We start from the raw sequence: 23465 nt of genomic DNA on the forward strand, positions 1-23465 counted from the left end.
ACCAGACTAGTTTTGCTCATCGGTATTTGGATTTCCCACAAAGCAGCAGATGATGCAGTTTTAGAGAGAGGAAAATGTTGAGCTTCAAATGGTACAACATTGAGCAACAAGAAACTTGAGTTGCATGTCTTACATAAGAGAGCAACATGAAACTGGGCATACCTTCAGTGTGTACAGTAGTCTTGGAAAACATGCATTCCTTTTATGTTATTATAAAAAAAGAATGTATGGGGAAATGTCTGGGTCAGGGTTTTCCCACACTGGGCAAAATTGGTGGATTGTATAATAGTTACACAAGGTTTACATTCAAACATATCAAAGGGAAGACTTAAGAATTTTAACCCCAACATTCCTTATTTGCCCTTTAATATGTTTGGATGTAAACCTTGTGTAACTATTATATAATCCACTAATTTTGCCCAGTGTGGGAAAACCCTGTCCCAGCCATTTCCCCATACATCCTTTTTTATAATAACACTAGTAAAAAAAAGGCCTGTTTCTGGAGCCAATGAAATGGGCGCTAGCAAGGCTTTCCTCTGTCCCCCCCACCCAACGCACCTTCGTTGTTAGTGACGCCATTGTGCCGCCGTGGTCGCCGTCGATGTGTGACTCTGGCCCCCCCACCCAAAGCACCTTCGTCGTCAGTGACACCATTGCGCTGCCCTGGCCGCCGTCGTGTGAGTGAATTGCTCCGCCCTCAACGTCATCATGTTTGACGTGAGGGCGGGGCCCCAAGACTGTGTTTTTCATGGCTCCAGAGCTTCGAACTTATGAACCTTGGCTTCAGTGATGTCAGACAATAGAACGTTGAGGGTGAGTTTTATATTGTAAGGAGGAGGTAGAGGGAAGGCAGAGAAGAACTGACAGGGGCAGTAGGCCTAGAAAGGAAGATCACTCTCTGCCGGGGAAAGGGGGTAGGAGACTTGCAAGAAAGGAAGTGAACTACAGAACCCAGCAGCACTTGCAAGGGAGGAGGGAACATGAGGGACAGCACTCCAACTCCCAGCAGGCAGAAAGGTCAGCAGGTGATTGGGAGATGGAGGACAATCAAGGGGAGGAGCAGCACCTGGGAGAGAGGGTGGGGGAAGACTCCATGGAGTGGGAGGAGATTGAGCTGGAGGAGGACTGTGAAAAGGCCATGAAAGAAGCTGAACAAGAGCAAATGGAGTTCTTCTGCTCAGGACAGAGGGTAATTACATGAAGAAGGTCAGTCTGTACATTTTCTGTGGGAGGTTGTCAGAGTGTTGGTGGCTGACAAGTGAGGGAGGAGAAAATGCCTCTATCTCCTAGGCAGTAGGAGAAAGTGAGTAGAGGAACTGACTGACTCAAAGGTCTATTTCATTTGGGTTTGGAGTCTCAAGACTGAACTTTTGGGAACTGTTGGGGGCTTGTGGGGAGAGAGGAAGAAGAAGGGAAGTAAGTTGTACAGAGACCAGCAGCTGGAATACAGCGCATACTCTATGCGCCTGCTGGTGGGGCTCTGAAATAAAAGTGCTCTGCAGAATAAACAGTACTGTGAATTGCTTTTTGCAAGTGAGCCGGAACAGTTCTGTTGAGGAGATGGATTAGCCCCAATTGTGTGGGCGAAGAAGGACAGCTCGGAGAGGTGCTCAGAGGTGCGCAGACCACACAGAGAGGTGTTGAGCGGAGCGCGGACAGCACAGAGAGGCGTCGAAGCAAGAGCGGACAGCACGGAGGGGTGCTTGCTGACATTTGGTGGCAGCGGTGGGATATTTGACAGAACTTCCTGGTTCTCCAAGAGAAGGAGGAGCAAGGCGCAAAATCCTGGGCTATCCGGTGAGCATATAGCAGGGCTGGAAAGGGATTTTGCTGATGCATGGGTGTGGTTGCAGGGTGGCAAACCTATAAAAGCAGCTGCACTTGGAGGTTGTTGTTTTTGTGTGTTGTCTAGGAGAGAAGAAGGCCAGCACAATGGATCCAAAGGAGATGTTTTCCTTCATGGCCCATCAATTCCAAAAACAACAGGAACTGGCACACAAATTGATGGAGGACTCCTTGGCCGCATCGAGGGCCCAGCAACAGCCGCTTCTGGAACTGTGTCAGGAGTTGTTGAAAGGAGGAGCACGGGAACAGCCAGGGCCGACGATGCCAGAGGGAGCTGCAACGGGAGGAGCACCATTGACCGGAGGCCTGACGGGGATGAACTGGTTACCCTGGGGTAAGCTGTCCGATAAGGACGACATAGAGGATTACCTGGGGGCATTTGAACGGGTAGCGGTTGCTGCAGCCTGGCCAGGGGAGCAATGGACTATGAGACTGGCTCCGGCATTATCCGGGGAGGCACTGGCAGCATTTCGCAGTCTCCCGGCTGTTGAGATTGCGGACTATGCTAAGCTTAAATGGGCTATTCTGGACAGGTATGGGCTAAGTAAGCAGTCCTACCGAAGGAAATTTAGAGAGTGGAGGTGGGCAGAAGGAGAGACGCCCAGGGCTTGGCCCAGAAATTACTGGATTTGGCCACCAAGTGGTTAGAACCAGAAAAAAACTGTGTCTCAAGTAATGTTAGAGCTGGTGTTGGAGCAGTTTCTGGAGGCCTTACCAGCAGAATTGAGAAGGGACTTGATTAGGCGGGGCTGTGGGTCTTTGGATGAAGCTGTTAAAAGTATGGAATGCTTTCTAGAGTCCCAACATGTGGGTGGGGGCGGGGTGCGGGCGGGAAAGGAAAGATATATGACAGGGGCTAAGCCTCTGCAGGCAAAGAGGGAACTGGCCGGTATGGGTGAAGGGGGAATGGGGGTCTCGGGGTATGCCGGGGATCGTATTTGTTATAGGTGTGGGCATAAAGGGCACGTAAGGAAGGATTGTAGGGCCAAGGAGGGCTTTACTTCTCATTCTTATAAACAGGTGTCCAATCCCTTTACTCAGGTCGTGGAGGTGGGGGGGTGAAAGTGGAGGCCCTGTTAGACTCGGGAGCTGACCAATCTATGCTTTCAAGGAGGTTATGGTCCCGTATAAGTAAGGGAAAGTATGATCAGAGAGGGGCTAGCCAGGGGGAGGTAGCTATTCAATGCATTCATGGGGCTAGTACTAGGTATCCTTTACATTGGGTGACCGTAAAAGGGCCTATGGGGGCACACCGGATATTAGTAGCGGTGTTGTCTCGGCTGCCACAGGACCTGATACTGGGGAGGGACTGGGCCCCTTTTTCCCTATATGTGAAAGGGGGAAAAGCCTTTGTAACTACCCGGGCTCAGGGTCAGTCACAGCAGGAGGGTGGGAAGGTTCTTCCTTTGGATCAGGTTTTTCCCTTTCATCCTGAGATTTTTGGTACCCTGGGGAAAAGTAGGAAAGGGGTCCGGCAAAATAAGGGAGCTCAATGGAAAAGAAGGCAGGCCATGATAGAGGTCGAGGGGGAAGGAGATTTTCCAAGGGACCTGGGGAAGCTCCTAGAGCAGTTTCCCTCTTTTCAGAGGGAGCAGGAGTCTGACGGGACCTTGCAGTACGCCTGGAGTAGGGCCCGAGAAGGGGAGGGGGGCTCTTCCCCGCATTTTAGGGTGGAGAAGGAGCTGCTATTTAGAGTTAGCTCGGCAATAGGGAGCGGGTGGCAGAAACAGTTGGTGATACCCAAGGGGTTTCGTAGCCTGATCATGAGATTAGCTCATGATCACCCGCTGGGGGGACATAAGGCGACACAGGGTACCCTGGACCAGGTTTTGCGAAGGTTTTATTGGCCAGGGGTTTATAAAGAAGTGGAAGGGTATTGCAATTCCTGTGGGCTCTGTCAGAAGGTAGCCGAGAGGGGGCCAGAGCGGGCGCCTTTATGTCCCTTGCCTCGTATTGGGGTTCCGCTAGGCCGCCTGGCTATGGATATTGTAGGACCGCTCCCCAAGTCACGGAGGGGTTTTGTGTATATTTTGGTGGTGTTAGATATGGCCACCCGTTTCCCGTGGGCGGTGCCCCTGCGTACAGTGTCAGCTAAGGTGATTGCCGCTGAGCTGATTCACATTTTTTGTACGGTGGGGTTTCCCCGGGAAATACTTACTGATAGAGGCACTAATTTTCTCTCCCGTACATTGGCTCAAGTATGGGAGGCGTTTGGTATTGCACACATCCGTACCGCAGCTTACCATCCTCAGACCAATGGTCTGGTAGAGAGATTTAATAAGACTCTTAAGACTCTCTTGCGTAGAGGGTTGGGGAGCTGTATGGATGAGTGGGATCGCCTCTTGCCATTTGTCTTATACACCTGTAGGGAGAGTGTGCAGGCTTCATTAGGAGTGTCTCCGTTTGAATTAATGTATGGGAGGGGCCCGCGGGGAATTTTGGATATCCTGAGGGAACAATGGGTGCCACCGGATAGAGGAGACTGTACGGTGGTCTCTTATCTGTTTGACCTGAAGGGTAGGTTGCGACGATTGGGGGGCTACGCCCGGGATAAATTGGGTAAAAGTCAAGAATATCAAAAATCATATTATGATCAGGGAGTGAAAGAGCGAGGGTTTGCAGAAGGGGAGAAGGTCATAATTATGATAGCAGATGGCCCTCATAAATTTGAAAGTCGGTGGAGGGGACCGGGGGTGATTACTAAGAAATTGGGGCCCGTTACGTATGAGGTGAGGAATAAGAGGGGGAGAAAGCAAACATATCACGTGAATGTGTTAAAGTTGTGGAGGGAAAGGAAGGTGCTGTGGGGCGGGACTAAGGCGATGGAGGAGGAGGATCTGGGGCCTCAGATCTCAGACATCTTTAAGTCCCTGAAGCCCCACATTGCAGAGGAGTTAAATAAGGATCAGCAGCAGGAACTTGGGGCACTACTAGAAGAGTTCCAGGATGTCCTTACTCCCTGTCCGGGGGAGACACATTTGAGCATGCATGAGATTATTACAGATCAGGGCCGGGTGGTTAGGCAAAGACCTTATAGGCTGTCCCCGGTGAAACAACAAGAGGTGGTTAGACAGGTGAAGGAAATGCTGGAGTATGGTATTATTGAAGAATCATATAGTCCTTGGTCAAGTCCAGTGGTGCTGGTGCCTAAGAAAGACGATACCTGGCGGTTTTGTATTGATTTCCGCCAGGTTAATGCCCTCTCCTCGCCTGATGCCTATCCTATGCCTCGTATTGAGGATTTATTAGATAGGTTGGGGTCGGCTCAGTATCTGTCTACGCTGGACTTGACCAAGGGATATTGGCAGATTCCTTTATCTGCGGAGTCTAAGCCCAAGACGGCCTTTTCTACCCCCTTGGGGCTCTTTCAATTTAAGAGGATGCCGTTTGGATTAAACTCCGCAGCGGCGTCCTGTCAGCGCCTGCTAGATAGGGTCTTACGGCCTCATCAGAGTTATGCTGCGGCTTATCTGGATGACGTCATTATCCATAGTGAGGACTGGGTTACACACATGAGGCAGGTCAGGAAGGTGTTAACAGCTTTCCGGGAGGCAGGTCTCACACTTAATCCCCAGAAATGTCACTTCGCCCAGCAGGAGGTTAAATATCTGGGCTATAAGGTGGGGGGTGGGCAGGTAAAACCCTTGTTGGATAAAGTACAAAGTATTAGGGAGTTTTCTTATCCGACAACCAAAAAAAGGCTGCGGAGTTTCCTTGGGCTAGTCGGGTACTACCGCAGGTTCATTCCCCATTTTGCCTCACAGGCTGAGCCCTTAACAAATATGCTGAAAGGGAATCGGCCGAATCAGTTGAAATGGGGGGAGGAGGAGAAAGAAGCCTTTCAAGAGTTGCGTTTAGCGCTATGTGAGGATCCGGTACTGAAGGCAGTTGAATGGGACAAACCCTTTGTGCTGCAAACGGATGCCTCGGGGGTGGGCTTGGGGGCAGTACTTTCTCAGATTCATGAGGGGGAGGAACATCCTGTGTTATATTTGAGCCGTAAACTCCTTCCTCATGAAAAAGGATATGCCACCATTGAGAAGGAGTGTCTGGCTATTAAGTGGGCCACCCAAATGTGTCAATACTATTTAGAGGGACGGCCCTTTAGGCTTATTACGGATCATGCCCCCCTGAAATGGTTAATGCATATGAAAAGCGCTAATGCCAGACTTATGCGTTGGTATCTGTCCTTGCAACCCTTTCAGTTCCGGGTGGAGCATCGGGCAGGCAAACTATTGGGGAATGTGGATATTTTGTCCCGAATGGCCGGGCAGGAGGTTGAAGGAGTCAAGCCCCGGGAGGGTAAAAGGTTCTTAAGCGGGGGGGGTATGTAAGGAGGAGGTAGAGGGAAGGCAGAGAAGAACTGACAGGGGCAGTAGGCCTAGAAAGGAAGATCACTCTCTGCCGGGGAAAGGGGGTAGGAGACTTGCAAGAAAGGAAGTGAACTACAGAACCCAGCAGCACTTGCAAGGGAGGAGGGAACATGAGGGACAGCACTCCAACTCCCAGCAGGCAGAAAGGTCAGCAGGTGATTGGGAGATGGAGGACAATCAAGGGGAGGAGCAGCACCTGGGAGAGAGGGTGGGGGAAGACTCCATGGAGTGGGAGCAGTGTTGCCAGGTGGGCGGTTTTACCGCCCAATTGGGCGGTTTTCCGCGACCCGCCGCGGGAAATTTTTGCCCGCGGCGGGTTGCGGTTTTTTGGGCTGGTTTTTGTGCTTCGGGCGGTTTTTTTAGGTGGCTTTTTCGGCCGCGGTGGGCGGGGTTAGTGACGTTTTTGGGCGGGGTTAGTGACGTAGGAGGCGGGGTTAGTGACGTGGGAGGCGGGGTTAGTGACGGGGAAGGCGGGGCCGATGACGGCGGGGGCGGGGTTGATGACGGCGGGGGCGGGGTGATGACGCGGGGGCGGGGGTGTCAGGGGCGGGGTTTGAGTTTGGGCGGGTTTTGGGCTGGATTTTGGGCTCCTTTAGGCTGGAAAAATATTTTCCACCTGGCAACCCTGAGTGGGAGGAGATTGAGCTGGAGGAGGACTGTGAAAAGGCCATGAAAGAAGCTGAACAAGAGCAAATGGAGTTCTTCTGCTCAGGACAGAGGGTAATTACATGAAGAAGGTCAGTCTGTACATTTTCTGTGGGAGGTTGTCAGAGTGTTGGTGGCTGACAAGTGAGGGAGGAGAAAATGCCTCTATCTCCTAGGCAGTAGGAGAAAGTGAGTAGAGGAACTGACTGACTCAAAGGTCTATTTCATTTGGGTTTGGAGTCTCAAGACTGAACTTTTGGGAACTGTTGGGGGCTTGTGGGGAGAGAGGAAGAAGAAGGGAAGTAAGTTGTACAGAGACCAGCAGCTGGAATACAGCGCATACTCTATGCGCCTGCTGGTGGGGCTCTGAAATAAAAGTGCTCTGCAGAATAAACAGTACTGTGAATTGCTTTTTGCAAGTGAGCCGGAACAGTTCTGTTGAGGAGATGGATTAGCCCCAATTGTGTGGGCGAAGAAGGACAGCTCGGAGAGGTGCTCAGAGGTGCGCAGACCACACAGAGAGGTGTTGAGCGGAGCGCGGACAGCACAGAGAGGTGTCGAAGCAAGAGCGGACAGCACGGAGGGGTGCTTGCTGACAATATATATAGATAAGAGGAATGCATGTTTTTCAAACCTATATCTATCTATTGGCCCCAACCTTTGGAAGCTCTAGTCTGGTGATATTCATTTGATCATTTTCCTAATGCATCAGAACTTGTACCTCAAGGAAATGACATACACTACTTTGTGTTTCTCTGACTAAAACTGTTGTGTGTTTACAAAATGTTAAGAAGACCTCTGTTCTCTGCCTGACTAGTAAAAAGTGACCACGATTATGTTGGTAGAGGGTAATATTTTTTTGTACCACTTTTCATTTAATAAGAACAGGGTTGCTCTAACTAATAGGCAAAGGGAAGCTGCCCCAGGTCTCCGCATAAAGAAGGCCCAACCACCCAGTTGCCCATTGGTAAATTTAGGCCACGTGTGGTGTATCTCCCTCTCTCTCTCTCTCTCCAACCCCTGTAAGTCCAAATCTCTCTCTCTCTCTCTCTCTCTCTTTCTTCCTCCCCCTCTCCCCCATGTCCTCTGTCCTTCTCTGTTGGCAGCACTAAGACAGGCAGCCTTCTGCGGAAGTTGGGGCATTCCCTCTGGCACATCAAACCAACATAGAAACAGGAAGTTGCATCAGAGGAGGAAAGACATGCCAGAAGGAAGTTCCCGATGCCGGCAGAAGGCTGCCTGGGAGATGGGGACAGAGAGGTAATGTTGGCAAAGGAAAGAGGAGATGGAGACATGGAAGGTCAGCGCTGGAAAAGGGGGGGGGGGGGATGGAAATGGGGACACAGAGAAGCATTGCTAGAAAAAGCAGGAGATAGGGACACTGAAAGGGCAGATGGTGCATAGAGGGAAGATAGGAGGGACAAGGACACAGACAGAGCTGCCAAGGGGTCCCAATTTTTGAGAGGGAGATTTTAGTACACTCCTCCACCCCTGCCCCACTCTGCCTTGGCTCCACCCACTAAACATGGCTCCACCCCCTTGAACACCTCAATCCCATGGCTATTTCAGAAAATATTTTATTTCCTAGCCTAATACACTTTTCAATTAGCTTTCAGAAGCAAAATCCTCCTGCCTCAGGTCTGGACAGTATAATGCTCTTATATTATCCTGTCCTGAATTGAGGAAGGAAGTGCTGGTCTCTGAAGGCTAATCAAAAAATGTTTTAAAATCACTGAAGGTATCAGCTTATTTTCTATTTTGTGTTTTATTTGCATTTATTAACCTTATTAATACAGCTACCAGGGACTGTCTCTCTATGTCAGGTGTTCAGCGCTGCATGCGTCTGGTAGCGCTATAGAAATGTTAATAATAATAATAATACCACATTACTTTATCCTAAATTAAAAATAAAATTATTTTCTGTACCTTTGTTGTCTGGCCATTTACTTTTTCTAATTCTGTTGGTCCCAGTCTCTTGATTCTGCTTTCCTTCATCCAGGGCCGCCGAGAGCCAGATCCGGGCCCGGGACAAGGCCGCCCCCGGGCCCACCACCCGAAGTCATCGTCGTCGCCGGGCCACCCCTCCACCCACTACTGGGCCGGGCCCTGAACTAACCTTAAACGCCACCTTTCACCACCTTCGCAGCAAGCAGCAGCAGGGCAGACCTCTCCTTCTTTCCGTGCCCCGCCCTCGCGGACGTTACGTCAGGCGAGGGCGGGACACAGAAGGAAGGAGTGGCCTGCCCTGTTGCTGCTTGCTGCGAAGGTGGTGAAAGGAGGCATTTAAGGATAGTTCCAACTTCCGGGAACGACAGAGGGCGGGCGGGGCCGCGGGCCCGAACTGCGGTGGAGCGACGGAGGGCGGGCGTGCCCGAACTGCGGTGGTGCCGGGCCCCCTCTGGAGGCCCGGGCCCGGGGACTTTTGTCCCCCCCCTCTCGGCGGCCCTGCCTTCATCTTTTCTTAACTCTCATGCCAGGGTTTCCTGTCCATTTGTTATTTTTCTCTCCTTTTTGTTTTCTTCAATTTATTTTTCTGCCTCTCTCTCTGTCCAGATTTAATTCACTCTTACTATCCATTCTTTAATTTCCTTCTTTTTACTTCATCTACCTATGGCTTTTCATCTTTTCCTCGCCCTTGTTCTCCCCATGCCCGTCCTCTTAGTCTCTGGTCTTTCACTAACTCTATCCTCTCCCCCTTTCCATCCATCATCTCCCCTCTTTTTCTCCCCATCCTTCCACTTTCTCCCCCTCTTTATCTCTGCATCCTTCCATCCAGCGTATCCTCTTTCTCTCTCTATCCTTCCATCCAGCACCTTCCCTCTTTCTCTCCTATCCTCCATCCAGTGTCATCCCTCTTTCTCTCCCCATCCTTCCACCCATCTACCCTCTCTCAGTCCTTCCATCAATTGTCTCCCTCTATCTCCCCTTCCTTGTAACCAGTTCTCTCTCTCTCTACCCTTTTCCATTCAGCATGTCCCCTCTCTCTTTCCTCATCCTTCCAGTGTCTTTCCTCTTTCTCTCTCTACCCTTCCATTCAGCATCTTCCCTCTTTCTGCCCCTTCTTCCAGCATTTTCCCTCTCTCTCCCTCCTTTCATCCAGCATTTCTCCAACTGACCAGCTAGGGTCTCCCCCAGTTTCTCTCTCTCCTGTCCTATTCTATGCCCCCTCTTTCTCTCCCTATCTTTCCATTTATCTCTCTCTCTTTCTTTCTCTCTCTGTACCCCTCTTCCATCAAGTGTCATCCCTCTCTCTGCCCCCTCCTTCTAATATTTTCCTTTTTCTCTCCCTCCTTTCACCCAACAATTCTCCTCTTTCTCTCTCCACCTGAGTAGCCAGGGTCTTCCCTTTGCTCCCCTTCCTTCTCCCCAGCAGCTTGTCTCTCCCTTGCCATTTTCTAGGTCCCCTCTTTCTCTCCCTATCTTTCCACTCCTTTCTCTCTCTCTCTCTGTACCCCTCTTCCATCCAGTGTCCCCACTCTTCTTTCTTTTTCTCTCCTCTGCTCTCTCCATTTATCACCTCCTGCCTCCCTCTAGAAACCCTTTTCCCCTTCCCCTTTCCACCCAGTACCCTGTGTTTCCTGGCTGCAGCAAAACAAGAAAAACAAGTACGGGGCCGCAGCAGCCTTTAGGCATGCGCTGTCAGCTCTGCCATCCTCTGCCCCTGCTGACGTTGATTTCCCATTCCAGGGGCAGAGGACCGGCAGAGTTGACAGCACATGCCTGAAGGCTGCTGTGGCCCCATGCTTGTTTTTCTTGTTTTGCTGCAGCTGCTCAAGAGAGAAGCAGCGTTGGCAGTGGATCCCCTTGCGCAGTGTTTCAGTGGGAGACTTTCCCGCTTTTGCGGGAGTGCGGGAGATGACCCACCAAAGTGGGAGTCTCCCACTGAAAGTGGGAGAATTGGCAGGTCTGCACAGAAGGAATGCTGGACAGGACTAATAGGGATGCAAAGTGAAGATGGATAGATATGGAGAGAGAAGAAATATAAAATGGACAGGAAAAAAACAGAGAATAGAAAAGGGACATGGGACCAAAGCAAATGGAAAAGTAGAATATTCAAACAACAAAGGTAGAAATGGGTGTTTTTATTTTTAATTTATTAATTGGAATATGTCAGTTTTTGGAAATATACATCTTTGATATCTTGCACTTCAGTTTCTATTTCTCTGTTTGCTTTTGTCCTCATATTTCTATTGCTGATCTGTGGTCCCTTGTTTCATATTTGTTGAGGTCTGTGTGTTGTGCGTGTGACCAAGGTGTGATATTCTGCTAGCAAGTTGTTTCTGACTAGAGATCTGTAGCAATCCTGTTTGTTCTGTTTTCTCACTAGGTGGCGCAATGGAGTTTTAGAGCCCAGTGTAATTTACAATGCTGCCTTTTCACAGATAACATTTGTTCCTCTTTGAGTCCTACTAGGAGTTAGTGCTCTTATAGTAGATTAAGGTTCTGATTGTGTTTTGCATAAGTTTTTGGATAGTGTTTTGTAGTGCAAGGATTTGTGTTGGTCTTACTGAGATTACATCAAAACATTCATATAATTTTAGTTTGTTATAATATGAGACAGGGCTTTAGAACATTTTGCAGGATCTGATGTATATGGAGGTGGCAGTCCTGATGTGTCTGATCAGGTTTAAATTTTTTTTGATTTATTAATCAAAGTTCAACGGGATGGCTCTGACTTCAGTCTCACCAGACAATCCAGCATACTAGTTTTGTAAAAAGCGGGACAATCATCGAATTTGTCAGCATTACAGAAAGCCTTAGCTTCTTTCTAGACATTACCACTTCACTGACCCTTGATGCAGGCGCTGTGTGCCGAAACACAGCCTATGTTGGGTCATTTAGGAAGGAATTTTATTTATTTATTTATTGCATTTGTACCCCACATTTTCCCACCTATTTGCAGGCTCAATGTGGCTTGCAAAGTACCGTCAAAGGCGTTTGCCCAGTCGGTGGATAACAAATACAAAGTTGTATAGTGATCGTATGAGGTATAAGTGGAGGGTCAAAATGGATGAAGATTGCGTGTTGTCCTGTGCGATCATAGTCATGGTGTTTTGGTAGATGAAGAGGGTTACGTGGGGTCGTTGGGGTAGGCCTTTTTGAAGAGGTTGGTTTTAGTGATTTTTTGAAGTTCAAGTGGTCGTGGATTGTTTTCACAGCTTTTGAAAGCCCATTCCATAGTTGTGCACTTATGTAAGAGATGCTTGCAAGTTGCTTGCAAGAGTGAGCACTGGTCAAAAATCCTCAGCCCACTGTGAGATCTAATATCCGTTGGTTTAGAAAATCTGTGGATACAAATCAAAAATGCTGAGTCAGCAACAATGAGCACATTTCATGGCATGCTAACTCAGAATATTTTATTTGTTTCCACAGTGGTTTTCTAAACTGATATTATATCCCACAGTGGACTGAGGATTTCTGACCAGTGTTCACTCTTACAAGCAATTTGTATTAATTCTATTGTGAGAATTTATCTGACCCCTGATGCAGGAACTATTTGCGCCGAAACACAGCTGTGCCTGTCTTCTTGCAGATGTTGTTGATGCTAGCAATAAGTATTCTCTGGTTTCAGTAATGGATTGTGTGCTCCACTTTTGTTTTATCCTTGTTCATTGCAGCCGACTCTGTGGGTGCTTGAGCACCCCCAATATTGAGAAAATTCCTTGTATGTGTCCAGGGAGGGGTTATTTTCATTGGCCTTAGCACCCCCAATAATTTTGAAAAGTTGGCTCCTATGTCCTGGTTGATTCCATCTGTGGAGTGTTTTTTCCTTCTTTGGTGTCTCATCTTGAGGAATCTTTAAATATAGTTGAATTGTTTCCACAGATATGTATGTGGTTAATGTTGCTAAGTCCTTGAAATGGTTTAGTTTAAAATATGTAACATGCCATGAAATCTATGTTTAGGTTCACATGAAGGCATTACTTGTCGATAAAAGTAGCCAGCATCCCTTCCTCAAGACTTGGTTCCTTTGCCACTATGCTAGATTTATACCCGGAATGCACCATGAGAAATACCTCACTCACTGGCCTTAAATCTCACTTTTTGGGATGGGCTATGCTTGGCATCTTCCTTCCCTCACCTCCCTTCCCAGGTCCAGAGGGGTGGAGATGCTATCTAGATTGAACAGCTGATGGCTCTGGGGATAAGGAAGCTGCACTGCTGGTCTGGATAGCATGGGGAGGAGGGTCCCATTCACAAAAGTGTATCCCAGAGTCCCATAGGTGGTTACAGCGGTCCTGAATAAGAAACACAACAGCACATTTTACCTTGCTATAATGATCTTACAAATTACTTGTAGGTGCTTCATAATCTTTTTTTTTTTTTTTTTCATTTTTAAAGAAACAATGCAACAGTCCAGCTGCCATTCCAATCTGCACTGACTTTGTGTCAGATTAAGGGACAAAGTTATTAACATGTTGTTTTATCACCAACCCATGCTATTTTACCCCAGGTCCCATTTTATGTAATGAGACCTAGGTACAAGTAAGTGGGGTTAACAGGGGAGACTCCTGCCCCAGTTAAACTGCACTGTGAGGGCTGAGTGGGGATATTCAGTGGCCCTTAAATGGGCAGTGCCATTGAATATTTTCTCTGACCACCACAGTACTGTCCAGACAGTGCTGGGGTGGTCCAGGGGCGGAGTCTAGGTGGAGCCAGGATTATCTGGTTAGTGGCGATATTCAGTCTGCAAACCAGGTAAGTAAGGAAATAAAGGACTTATTTTATTAAGCCACACTTGCGGTTCCCACGCAGGAATGCCAACAGAGCCCATTCAAAGTGAATGGGCTTTTTCGGCATTGCTGCACCGAGAACCGCTAGTGCTGCCTCATAAGAGGCCCAAAGTTAGGCTGGAAATATTGGCTGGTGTATGGGTAACTTACAGGTAGCCCCACTGACCTGGATTTTCAATATCAGTCTCAGTCATGGCCCAGCATTTAATATCCAGGCTTAATTTATACCACAGCAGTCAGCAGTTTAAAAGCCGCTGGCCTTTGTGGGCTGAATGTCAGCCAATTATGTTTTCAGATGTTTTCAAGTTTCCTTTCTTTTTTTTGCATAGCACAGGGCAGGTCTTGGTGAGGACCTTGGGCTCCCAATTGGGGTACATCTGTTCAAAATTGAGTTATTTGATTTTGCAGTACCTATTTTTCCAGACTGCATGTCCCAAAAAAAGTGCCACTTGTGCAACAGAACCAAACCCACAGTATGTCATAAACATGCAAAGGTAGCACACCTTTAGAAATGCTGTGCAGATGGGATCCTTTCTGGAATCATTTTGTCACTGTTGATACTGCCCAGATACTTAAGATACTTCAGAAAATGAATACCATGGGTGCCTTGGACATATATATTATCTTTCTATCCAGCTAGTTATTGAGACTTATTTATTTATTGCATTTGTATCCCACATTTTCCCACTGTATGGCAGGTTCAATGTGGCTTACATATTGTTAAAAAGGCGGTTACAAAATTTAGATTTGTAGTAGTCTAGTACATAATACAGAAGTACAATAAACGCTTAGGTTGATATATCAGCATATTGTGAGAAAGGTTAATATTATTGTTTTCCATTTCTGAACTTTTCGTGATGTATGGTGGTGTGGGATTAGGCAGATCCAGGGGGGAAAGACTTCTTGAAAAAATGTGTTTTCAGGTTTTATCTGAATTGTAGGTAGTTTTCTGTGAGTTTCAGGTCTTTGGGTAGTGAGTTCCAAAGTTATGTGCCTATAAACGAGAGGCTGGCGGCACGTGAAGATTTGTATTTTATACCTTTGCAATTGGGGTAGTGAAGGGTTAGGTAGGTTCTTGCTGTTCTCATCACATTTCTTCTTGGTAGATCGATAAGTTCTGTCATGTAATCTGGTGCGAGTCCGTAGATGATTCTGTGGACTATTGAGCATATTTTGAAAGTTATGTAAGCATTAATAGGAAGCCAATGTAAGCTTCTTAGGAGGGGTTTTGTGCTTTCGAAGTGTGTTTATCCGAAGATGAGTCTGGCAGCTGTGTTTTGTGCTGTCTGTAGTTTTCTTATGATTTGATCTTTGCAGCCTACGTAAATACTATTGCAGTAGTCTACATGGGTTAGCACCATGGTTTGGATCATGTTGTGGAATGAATCCCTGGGAAAGTAAGGTTTTATACGTTTGAGCTTCCACATAGTGTGATACATTTTCTTGGTCGTGTTGCCTGGCTTGCTAGCGTTAGGTTGCGGTCAATTGTTATGCCTAAGATTTTCAAGTGGTCTGAGATTGGAAGGGATGAACCCTGTGCGTTAATTGCCGAGGGGGGAACATTATTGTATTGGGACGAGAAAATGAGACATTGGGTTTCATCTCTATTGAGTTTTAACTTCCTAGTTAAATATTTCCTGATGCTACTACTACTACTTATCATTTCTATAACACTACTAGACATATGCAGCGCTGTACACTTGAACATGAAGAGACAGTCCCTGCTCGACAGGGCTTACAATCTAATTAGGACAGACAAACAGGACAAATAAGAGATAAGGGAATATTAAAGTGAGGATGATAAAATAAGGGCTCTGAACAAGTGAATAAGGGTTAGGAGTTAAAAGCAGCATCAAAAAGGTGGGCTTTTTGCTTAGATTTCAAGACGGCCAGAGATGGAGCTTGACCTACCGGCTCAGGAAGTCTATTCCAGGCATATGGCGCAGCAAGATAAAAGGTACGGAGTCTGGAGTTAGCTGTGGAGGAGAAGGGTGCAGATAAGAGAGATTTACCCAGTGAACGGAGTTCCTGGGGAGGAGTGTAGGGAGAGATAAGAGTGGACAGGTACTGAGCAGCTGCAGAGTGAATTGAGGAGACGGCTAATATGAACATAGCAACACTGGCGGAATATAAGTCATGCAGCAGAATTTTGAACAGATTGAAGGGGAGAGAAATAGCTTTGTGGAAGACCTGTGAGAAGCAAGTTGCAATAGTCTAAGCGAGAGGTGATAAGAGTGTGGATAAGGCTTCTGGTAGTGTGCTCAGAAAGGAAAGGATGAATTTTGCTGATATTATAGAGAAAGAAATGACAGGCCTGTTGAATATGTGCAGAGGAGTCGAAGATGACCCCAAGGTTATGAGCTGATGAGACAGGGAGGATGAGAGTGTTATCCACAGAGATAGAGAATGGGGGAAGAGGAGAGGTTAGTTTAGGGGGAAAGATAAGAAGCTCAGTCTTGGTCATGTTTAGTTTCAGATGGTGGTGAGACATCCAGGCAGCAATGTCAGACAGGCAGGCTGATAATTTGGCCTGGATCCCTACTGAAATTTCTGGTGTGGAGAGGTAGATCTTGGAGTCATCCGCATAAAGGTGATACTGAAAACCATGGGATGAGATCAGACCAAGGGAAGAAGTATAGATGGAGAAAAGAAGAGGTCCCAGGACAGATCCCTGAGGTACACCAAATGATAGTGGGATAGGAGGATCCACCAGAGTATACACTAAAAGTACGATGGGAGAGATAAGAAGAAAACCAGGAAAGAACAGAGCCCTGAAATCCAAGTGAGGACAGCATATCAAGGAGTAGGTGGTGATCAACATTGTCAAAACCAGCAGATAGATCAAGACGGATGAGGATAGAATAGAGACCTTTGGATCTGACCAGGAGACTGTAGGAAGCACTGTTTCAGTTGAATGAAGATGGTGAGAGCCAGATTGAAGTGGATCAAGAATAGCTTGAGATGAAAGAAAGTCAAGACAATGGCAGTGAACAATATGCTCAAGTATCTTAGATAGGAAAGGGAGGAGGGAGATGGGGCGATAGTTGGAAGGACAGGTAGGGTCCAATGAAGATTTTTTGAGGAGTGGTGTGACTACGGCATGTTTGAAGGCATCAGGAACAGTCTCAGTGGAAAGTGAGATTGAGGATATGACAGATAAAAGGGATGACAGTAGGAGAGATAGTGCTACGTAGATGGGTGGGAATAGGATAGGAGGAACAGGTAGTTTTTTTGGTATGCACCTTCCCAGCGTATTTGAAGAACCATCTGTTTTTTTTTCTCACTTACATACTTGTCTAACAGAATTAGACTCTAAGGGGTCCTTTTACTAAAGCTTAGTGCACGCTAATGGCTTCAACTACAAAACCTTGCTTGGCTCCATAAGTCAATAATTACTGAAAGATCAACCATCTTTGAGTAGCCTAATAGGACTCCTCCGTGCGTCGGGCCATGAAGCTTCTAAACTGTATCAGCTGCTACGAGATCAGACCTCAAATGTATCATCAGGTTTGGAACATTTATGGTCTGAGGAGTTAATAGTCTCTCTGACACCCAACACAGTGGAGATCTTTCTGGCCAACTTCTAATAGAGCCTTAGCTTCTGCAGTGACTCTTCAATCTTTATTCTTCATTAATCATCAAGCTGCCAAACTGGATTCATATCCTCTTTGTTTGTAAATTGGAACAAGAAACTTAGGCTCATATGTTCTTCTCTATGTACTATGTACTCTTCTATGTACTAAAACCCTTGTTTCTGGCAGGTTGTTTGGAAGTTCATCTCCAGTATCTTTCAACTTAGTTTTGATACTGACTATAATGATACTCAAATCTAGTAATCTTAAGATTTCATTCCCACCTTATCATACTAAACTATTTAATATATTTTGATTTACTTCTATCCATTGCACAAAAAGCTATATTGGCATATTGGAAACATAATTCCCTTAATGTTCATTTTTGGTGGCAGTCAATTCTACAAATACAAGAAATATATTTAAGGCAAATTTTTGTTTGATTTTGGTCTGTAACCATTTAAATTCCAATACTTACTGTATATATACCTAGTTTGTCTCTTCTTTTTGTTATTATGCCTAATTCAATGGAGGTTTTGCAAAGTCTTTATTATTGTTGCTACTATTTTGTTTCAAATGTAATAAAGATACTTGGACAAAAAATAAAAAGTATAGGATAGCCCTGCTGCAGACTATGACCCATATGATGTCTGTACACCCTAAAAAAAAAGAAAGACTACACGTCCATACACACAATAGGATAAACCCATGCCTGGATTGACCCTGTTGGGCAAATCTGGAACTAGAAGGCACACTACTTTTACGCAGGGTACTGCTGGTTTCTCTGGTTTAGACTGTTAATGTCTGCTGTGCTTCCTCAATACTGATGCAGGGCCACAGCAACTCCTTCCCAAACCAGACCTTCATAGTAACATAGTATATGATGGTATAGACTTGTAAGGCCCATCCAGTCTGCCCAACAAGATAAACTCACAGCATAAGGAATGATGAGATATTACATATGCATACATGATCTTGATTTGTCTTTGCTATTTTCAGGACACAGACCGTAGAAGTCTGCCTGGCACTGGCTTTGTTCTCCAGCTACTGAAGCTGTCATCGAAGCCCCACTCCGGCACATCCAGATCTGTCCAGACACAATCAGGGCATAGACTGTAGAGATCTGCCTGGCATTTGCTTTGCTTCCCAATTACTGGAGTTGCCATCTAAGCATGGCTAAGTTTGTTTGGTTCCACTCTTTCCATACAGGATACCTTTATAATAGTCCCAACCCATGGGCAGATGATCAAAAGCCCCATGCTGTTCCAGTGCTCTAAAAATAGCGCTGAACAGAACGGGGCTTTACCGCCCCTATGATCAGAGATAATAGCATGCAAATTTAAGCACGCTATTATCTCTGATTATAGGGCAAAAGTGCAGGAGGATTGTGCCTGAGCATGCGCTCATGGACAATCCTCCCGCAGTTGTTTGATAGGTTAGGGCTGTCAAAAGCCCAGACCTGTCAAACAAAGGGGCTGGAGGTCTGTGGGAACTCCCTGCAATGAAAGGCCCAGGTAGCCTATTGCCCCCACAAACCTCCATTCCAAACCAGCGACATGGGGGCTGGAGATCCGGTGGATGACCAGCCCCCCAACCCCCCCCCCCACAATAAAAGCCCCAGTGGCCCAGTGGGCCGCACACACAAGCCCCCCAACCTGGTGGTCTAGGAGCCTCCTTCCCCACCATACCTGAAGTGACAGAGGAGGGAGTAGTACACTCCCTCCTCTTCCAGCGCCGCCTTGAAAATGGCAGCACCCAGCCCTGCCTGGTGCATCCTGGGCAGGGCTGGGCACCATTTTCAAGGTGGCGCTGGATGAGGGAGTGTACTATTCCCTCCTCTATCACTTCAGGTATGGGGGAGGATGGGGAAGGTGGCTGCTAGACTATCAGGTTGGGGGGCTTGTGTTTGCCAGACCTCCAGCCCCCGTGTCGCTGGCTTGAGATGGGGTTCCTGTGGGGGGAGGTTTCTATTGGGGGAAGGGGGGGCTGCTAGCATGCTGGACAGGGCTGACCATTCCTCCTCAATGGTCTGCAAACCTTAATGCCAGCTCTGAGCAGGTGTAGGGTTTGGTGTGCTGCCTGCTGATCATTGGGGAGGAATAATAAAATACCAATTAGCATGCATTTGCATGCTACTTGTGGTCAAAGCCTGTGAGCACATTGTTCCATGCATTTGGGGGCTCTGATCATGGGGCACTAATAGCCTCTAGCACCTGCATTTGCTTCTGATTATCTAGCACTTTCACACTTTTGTTTTTTCTTCACTACCTCCCCTCATTTGGATTCTTTTCACCGTCTACCTTTGCTGTCCTTATCCCTTTGCATTCTTTTTCTATGCGTCCTGCCTTCTGCTGTGCATTGTATTAATCTTCATATTTTTGTTTAATTTTATTTTCTCTTCTCCCCTATCCTGTCTCTTGCACTGTAATAGAATTGTAATATCATACTAAGAGTACACTACAAACAGCTGCAGTTGGGAAGGACACACTTTCCTTAGGCCCCATGGCCACTTGATTATCAGTACCTTGGCCTATGATCAGTAAAGGGCAGGAGGAAGTGGCAGCAGAGCAGGAATTGAGGGGCAACTCTTTTTACCCTCCCTCTGGGGCAGTTTGACAGTTATCTTTGTGTACTGGTTTTGCAACAGCTGAAAAGGCTGAATGCTAGAAGAGTGCCCCGTTTTTCTAGTAGTCAGGCTCTAGATTTAAGTGTCATTCCTTAGCCAACTTTTTTTTTTTTAATATTCTGGGCAACTAATGTTCTAGAGAAAGTATATGCTTTTTAAGACGTGTTGGGGCTGACACCTCCTCTTACTGTATTAACTGCATTTGCTTTACATAACTTCTGGTCTTCAGTGTTGACCAAGTGCCTCTGTTTCTGGACAGACTTTGTGGTCACTTGCATTCTTCCATAGCACAGTGGTAGCTATAACCCGAAACAACATATACCATAATGCACTGAGAATGGTATTAAATATGTCACAGATGGCTTAAAGCTCGGCGGACGTAAGCGCGGTACTGCCACTTGTATAACAAGAATGACCCCGGCGCTTCACGTACATGGCTTTTTTTTTTTTCTTCTTCCAGGGTCCCTCCTGAGCGCCGTTCCTTCAGATCGGTCGCCATATTCCACACACGCAGTTACTTTTTTATCGCTCCCCTCCCTTCAGCCGCCGGGCTGTCACTCACTCGACCAGATCTAGGAGTCGAACACAAAGCGGCCACTCTCCGGTCGCCACCAGCTTCTCGCGAGATCTCCCGGGTGTCCAACCGTGTACGGGTCGTCCACACCTCCTCCGTCCCTCCGGCCAGCTGCCGGCCGGCGCAGTGGGCGCACGAGAGCGAGCCGAAGGTGTTCCCGCGAGAAGTGATTGCCCTAGCTGCCCCGTAGCTATAGCAGCGCTAGCCGTGCGGTAAGAAATAGAATCTGGAGCAGGAGGAGGAAGAAGGTGCGTAAGGTTGGAACAGCAGCACTCTAGAGTTAAAAAAATAATAATAATACCCCCTCCCCCAACTGGTGAGTCCCGCGCACAATGACAAACTAACTTCCCGCTACTCCGTTCGCTGTGCTTTTATATTTTCCTAGGGTAATTACCACCCTTTCTAGTAAGCAGTGCCGATGCTTCCAGTCGGCTCACCTTGTAGTTAAAGTTAAGGGAGGGCGGAGAGTCAAACAATCTGAAGTGATGCCAGGGAAGTTTCCTCTTGGGCTATGTATGGAGTTTCAGTCCCTTGGGTGTATGGAGAAAGGAGGCGCTACTTTGTAGGTTAAAAAGAATGGTTGCAGTAGTGTGATCCTCGTTCTTTCCCTCTTATAGGGGTTGGAAGAAATCGATCCTGGAAGATGGCTGCAGGGAAATTGGTTGTGCTGTGTGTGAATTTATGGGAGGCTCAGGCTGCAGGGAAATTGGTTGTGCTGTGTGTGAATTTATGGGAGGCTCAGGCTGCATTATATGTGTGCTTTGGGTCTCTTTTGAGAAATGGCGAAGTCTACCCCCCGCATCCAGTACTGCAGGAATACCTGCTGCTCTAAAAAGAAAGGTGTACTGTTACTTGTGGTACACGGAGATGCTGTGCTTTTTTAACGCTGTATAGGGAAAGGGAAATGGGACTTGATGTACCGCCTTTCTGAGGTGTTTGCAACTACATTCAAAGCGGTTTATATATATATATTCAGGTACTTATTTTGTACCAGGGGGCAATGGAGGGTTAAGTGACTTGCCCAGAGTATAGAGGAAGATTGTTTCAGATATGAAGCAAATACTTAAGTGCTTCCCGGAAAGTGTAGTAGCCCTCGACTAGATCCATCTGCCACCCAAATAATACTGTACTAACAGCAGCCAGTACAGGAGTTGTATGCCAAGTGGAATGAAAATCCAATTAATATGCTTTAAAAAAATGTTTTTACTAGCTGCTGGAACTCAGAAGCTCTTGGTATGCTGACTACTCTGTACAAATGCCACACTGGCAAATGATAATATTTTCTGTTATTGTTGACGGCTGTGGGATAAATATCACTTTTAAAAATGATAAATACCCAAACGAGCAGTAACTGGTATTTATTGCTGCAAAGCAGTAGCTGGAAATTTTTGTGGTACTCTTGTTTACAGTTTAATTTAAAATACAAAGTTAGTGGAAATAACATTTTCACTAGCAATAAAAATTTGAAATGAATGGGCAAGCCTGATGGTTCATATGCTGTGTGGGAGGCCCAAGTTCAATTCCCAGCATCTTGGGTCAGCTGGAAATATAGAGACTTCCATTTGTTGTATTTTTATTGTGAATTTATTTTTGCTACAAGAACAAAAACAGGAGAAAATCTGTGGGAGAAAATGATTATTTTTCCAAGTAGATATCCTTGGTATTTTGGTGCCCAAAGCAGGCAGCACAAAATGCACCCTCAGATGTGGGGTTCTGGCACAGTGGTGTCAAAGGAAACATTTTTCTCAAGTGATGTCTCTAGACCAGTGGTTTTCAACCCAGTCCTCGGGGACCCGCCAGTTGGGTTTTCAGGGTTTCTACAATGAATATGCATGAGAGAGAATTGCATTACTGGAAGGCAGTGCATGCAAGTCTATCTTGTACATATTCATTGTGGATATCCTGAAAACCCGACTGACCAGGTGGTCTCTGAGGACTGGGTTGAAAACCACTGCGCTACACAGAAAATTTTGGAAAGTTATCAGGGACCAAGCTAAGTATGGAGGATGGCAGGTCAAAGTTACATTTCCATGCATTATATCTAGTGATCTTTTTGAGGTGGGTGCTGAATAAGTTGACAGATAAAGGTGCTATTTACTGAAGTACAGTAAGCAGTTATTGTGTGAATTACTACACGCATGCCAGCAGTAACATTTACCATGTTAGCATGACAGTGTGCATTAATTCACATGGTAACAGCTGGAGTGAGGTCGGAAACAGGCAGGGAATAGACTTGAACTGCATCTTTCAGTTAGCACTCATGAAGTTACAGCAGGGGATCTCAACCCAGTCCTCTGGACACACCTAGTACAGCGCTGTGTAACCCTAGCAGCGCTATAGAAATGCTAATTAGTAGTAGTAGTAGTTTTCAGGATATCCACAATGAATATGCATGAGATAATTTTGTACCCACCTCTTCCATTATGTGCAAATCTGTCTCATGCATATTCTACTCCAGGGGGAATTCTGTGAAAAAATTGAGAATTCTGTAAAATTCGGTACACTCTATTTGTAATTTTTTGTGTGTGCAGAATTCCCCTATTATAAGGGATAGCATCTCCCCCAGGAACAAAATACCTCCCCACCCCCACTGCAGTTTTCAATTCACTTTCATGCAGACTTCCACTCCATTCCCATGGCGCATACACACTTCATCCACCTTTTTCCAGCTCCCCAAACTCTATCCAACTTTTTTCATTCCCCTCCCTGCATCCACACTCCATCTTTTTTCCAGTTTCCCCCTCACACACACTCCATCCACCCTCTTTCCAGGCTCCCCCAGCATTATTTTTTCCAGCTCCTCAGCACACACATCTATATTTTTCCTGCCCTCCTCCCTGCACCCATCTTTTTTCCAGCCCCCTCCCTGCATCCACAGTCTAGCTCCCCTTCCTTCACACTCCATATTTTTCCATAGCCCCTCCCCACTCCTGCACACTCACTGGGCTAGAGCTGTAGGAGGAGGAGAGCCACAGGTCAGGCTGCTGTCCCAGGCCTGACTGTACCTTTGAGCCACTCGGGCCTCTATACAGCCATGCGGAACTGCTGGGAACTGAGGAACTGAGGCAGCAGAGGAGGAAGCAACCTGCCCTGGGG

This window comes from Microcaecilia unicolor, chromosome 5, assembly GCF_901765095.1.
Source record: "Microcaecilia unicolor chromosome 5, aMicUni1.1, whole genome shotgun sequence".
Taxonomy (NCBI): domain Eukaryota; kingdom Metazoa; phylum Chordata; class Amphibia; order Gymnophiona; family Siphonopidae; genus Microcaecilia; species Microcaecilia unicolor.